Source organism: Nematolebias whitei, chromosome 7 (assembly GCF_014905685.2).
Source record: "Nematolebias whitei isolate Nwh7 chromosome 7, NemWhi1, whole genome shotgun sequence".
Classification (NCBI taxonomy): domain Eukaryota; kingdom Metazoa; phylum Chordata; class Actinopteri; order Cyprinodontiformes; family Rivulidae; genus Nematolebias; species Nematolebias whitei.
In genome coordinates this window covers 4,440,212-4,444,733 of record NC_056504.1, presented here as the reverse complement: position 1 = coordinate 4,444,733, position 4,522 = coordinate 4,440,212, and the positions used below count along the sequence as shown (strand labels likewise).

General features: G+C 38.4%; 1 protein-coding gene across 1 annotated transcript in view; it reads right to left on the bottom strand.

The window, feature by feature from the left end:
* The window catches only part of c7h1orf50 (chromosome 7 C1orf50 homolog), a 388,096-nt gene that overhangs the window by 21,694 nt on the left and 361,880 nt on the right, over positions 1 to 4,522 (bottom strand). The window lies entirely within an intron of this gene.

The window sequence follows — 4,522 nt, the reverse complement described above, 5'->3', positions numbered from 1 at the left end:
GTCTGTGGGAGGAAACTGGAGCACCCGGAGAAAACCCACGCATGCACGGAGAGAACATGTAAACTCCACCCAGAAAGGCCTCTGGACCTGGATTTGAACCAGGGACCTTCTCGCTGAGAGGCAGCAGCTCTACCACCGTGCTGTGGTAGAGCTCCATATGTATGTCTCCACCTCGCCACCGTGCTGCCCCATTCTTTTGATCATTTTCCAGAGTTTTTCAATTTTTGTTTCTCTTCCAATAGTAGTGATAGTATAGTGTACAAATAGTATTACAAAAGTTTCTCCAATATTCCCTCTTTGCATTCTTGATGTTTTTTCTTACCATTGCTTGTTTTCTTTTATATTCGATGAAGTTCTGATAACTAGGATTTCTTTTTAGTGCTTTATGTCTTGTCTTTAAGGCTTTGTTACATTCGTCTGTCCACCAAGGTACTTTCTTCTTTTCGCTCGTTCTTCCACCTTTTTTATTGAATGTTCTGTAGCTTCCTGTATAATCTTTCATATACAAATATTAACATTATTACTGTCTGTTGACAGATCAGTTTTCTGTAGCTCTTCATCTGTAATATATTTGAATTTGTTCCAGTCTGCTTTATTAAATAGTAACGTTCTCTTTCCTTCTACTGTGTTCTGCTCTGGTTTTATGCCTATTGAAACGTTGATAGGGTAATGATCACTACCCATTACTGTGCTTTTATCAACGTCCCACATACAAACTCCATGAATGAATCTGATACTAATGTAAGATCGATTGCTGACTCTGCTCCTGTCCTAACATTTACTCTTGTTCCCCTCCCATCATTAACACATACAAGGTTTTTATTTTCTATCACTTCTTCCATTATTTGTCCATTTCTATCATTACTTTTCCCCAAAAAAGTACTATGTGCATTAAAGTCCCCACACCACTTTCCCCTCCACATATTTTAACACCTCCTCCATCACCTCAAGTGACAGTGCTCTGCATGGGTTATAGAAATTTATTATCTTACACTTTCCTTCATTTCCCCATATTTCCACTATTATATATTCTAACTCTATTCCTTTTCTTAATATCTGATATTGAAGTCCTTGTTTTACGATTGTTCCACATCCTCCTCCATTTCCTTCCTGTCTATCTCTTCTTATGCAATTATATCCTTTGATAACAAACTCCAAATTTGATTTTAACCACGTGTCTTGTATGCATATGATTTCTGGTTTTCCATCAAGTCCATCTATATATCCTTTACATTCTTGTCCATTTGCTGTTAAGCTCCGTGCATTCCATTCTAGTATCATCATGTGCTTTTGTCTTTGAGGTTTCCTGACCTCCCTTCTGTTTCCAGTCTTTTATTTATATTTTCCCATGACATCTCTTTAAATCCCAAAAATCTTTCAGCACCTCAGTTATTTTAATCTTCTCTGTCTTGTGCTGAGCCTGATCAGAACAGTTAATAACGTACGCCATGAATAGAATGAGTTTCTCTGTTGTCATTGAAATGTTTTCTTCTGCTTGAGTAGTTTGTTGAGGGCTTTGATTCTTTATTTGATCCGTTTCTCTTGTTTTTGGTCCTTGCACTCTTGACTGCTTCAGCAGAGCTTATGTTGTTGGTTATCTTGATGTGTTGGATTTGTACGGCCCTCTTCCTCACCTCACATCCTCCGTAATTAACTCCATGTTGTCCCCCACAGTTGCAACTCTTTTCTTGAGCTTCTTCTCTACATTCTTCATATCTGTGCTCCTCTCCACACTTGGGACACCTCTGCTTCCCTTTACTCACCGCCGCCACGTGTCCATGACGCTGACACTCGTAGCAGCGGAGTGGAGGAGGAATAAAAGGCCTGACTGGGAAACTCGTGTATCCTATCTTGATTTTTCAGGTAGAACAGCTTCTGCAAACTCTAGTAGGACTGACATGCTTGCTACTCTTCCTCCTTTGACTGTTTCTGACATTCTTTAGACATTTTGTACCTGTGCTCCAGCAATGCTTCATTTTATGTTTTCTAAATCCTCATCAACTGGTATCCCTGTAATCACTCCCTTAATGTTTCTGTTTTCTCCTACGACCGTTCTTTCTGTTATCATCTTTTTGCTAATGCTTTCAATCTTTAATGCTGTATTTTTTTGCTCCTCAGTTTTACAGATCATCATTAGGTTTCCATCTCTCAATATTTTTGCCATTTCTACGTCTCCAATTTTCTTTATTTCTCTTGACGGTAAAATAGGGCTAAGGTTTCCCTGTTCATCCTCTTTGTTAAATCTTAATATTATCTTGAATTCTTCCCTCACCATTTTCCTACGAATCACTTTATCATCATCTGAACTGTTTCCTTCGAATCCCCTTTTATTTCCTTGGTTTTCAAGCAATGCCCTGCCCTCCATCTTGCCTCTGTCACCTTCCTTAAGTTTCCTGCTCCCACCACTAACTGGTGTCCACTCAACATTCATGTCATCCTCTGAATCTCCTACCTGATGTGCCATTTCGATCCTTTCACACCAGTTTATGCCAAACCTCCAAAAGATGATCTGGTTAAGTTTTTCAGATTCCTTCAGTTCAAAATGAGAAAACACATGACTCTAATTTCATCTTCAAATTGATAATCCTAGAGGTTCACATACTTTTACCACTCACACATGTGTAATATTGGAGCATGTTCCTCAATAAATAATGTATGTAAGTATGTATCCTTTATTTAACCAGGAAAATAACTCATTGAGATTAAAAACCTCTTTTCCAAGAGTGACCTGGCCAAGACAGCAGCATAAAACATACAACAAATCCAAAATACTAAACCAAATACACAAAATACATATCCAGGAGAAATCACAATAATTACACATTAGAGCAGTTACAGGAGCCAATGATCTGAGCTCTCGCTCCTTTAGAATTGATTTAAATTGTCCCGACGTAACAAGAGATGATAACTTTAAATCCTTCTGCAGAATATTCCAAGTGGCAGAAGCAAAATATTTAAAAGCCTTTTTACCCAGTTCAGTTCTGACCTTTGGGACCTGCATCAAAATGATGTCCTGAGAGCGCAGACTATAATGGTTTAAAGTTCTAGATAAAAGTGAACATAAATATGTAGGAAGATGCCCAAGGATGCATTTATAGACAAAAACCAACAAGTGAGAAGGTCTGCGGTCAGTCAAAGAGAGACATTTTGCTGTAGCATACAAAGTGCAGTGATGTGTTCGATGGACACAGTCCATCATAAAACAGAGGGCACAGTGATATCATAACAGCATCCATGTTTTTCAAAACCAGGGCTGAAGAGTTCATAAATAGCAGATCTCCATAATCCACCAGGGGCAGAATGGTTGAAACAATCAGGTGCCTTCTGCCTTGGTGTGAGAAACATCTTTTGTTTCTAAAAAAAAAAACAATTTAAGTTTTAGTTTAGAAACCAGTTTATCAAAATGAGATTTAAAGGATAGATTCTCATCAATCAGAATACCTAAATATTTATAGCACCTGACAACTTCAATTTCAGCCCCTTGAACAGTTAACAGACTGGGGAGGATAGGTGGGAGCTGCTTACCATTTGAAAATAGCATAGCCTTTGATTTTTCTGCATCCAAAACCAGCTTAAGCCCAGCCAGACGGGACTGAACAGTATCAAATGCAGATTGCAGCAGTTTAAATGATTGTGAAACTGAAGATGATGAACAATAAATAACTGTATCATCAGCATAAAGATAAACTTTAGCATCAGGCAAGTTATCGCACAAATTGTTTACATGAATTGTGAACAACAAAGGACCCAGTAAGGAGCCTTGAGGCACTCCCTTTAAAATAGGAAGGAGGGAGGAACTAGACCCAGCCTTGAGTTCTATCAGATGAAAAGTTGGAGAACCAGTTAACAGCCTGGACAGATTACCCACTTTTGTGGAGTCGATTCATCAGGATGACATGATCTAGTGTCAAACGCTTTAGAAAGGTCAACAAAAAGAGTTGCACAATATTTTCGGCCATCTAGGGCATCTATAATGTCATTTTCTGGAGTATAAATAAATGACCAAGTATAATAGTTTTGTCTCATTTGTTTAACTGGGTTCTCTTTATCACTTTTAGGACTTGTGTGAAAATCTGATGCTGCTTTCGGTCGTATTTATGCAGAAATATAGAAAATTATAAAGAGTTCACAAACTTTCAAGCAGCACTGTAAACATGTCTTTACTTTGAAAATCTTTAATTTTATACAGTCTCAGATTGGGTTGGATGAGGCTAGAGATTATTCAACTCCAGCTTGATGATGTAGCACTAACCATTCTTCAGAAGCAAAGACATGTTGCCTTCTTCCACTGAGCGTCTCTCACAGACGCAGCCTGCAGAACGTGCACACAAGCTTTTTCCTTTGAAACGTTCTACTTTCTCTTGCTCATTCAAAGTGATCTCTAACCGAGAGGTGGATCGATATTCTCTTGTGAAAGGAGACGTTTTAGTGGAGCTTAAGATGGTAGAAGAATCAGAACATTGGTTTTTCTGGAGTATAATCCAGTAGAACCATTGAGCAGGACATGTTTGTGTTTTTTCAG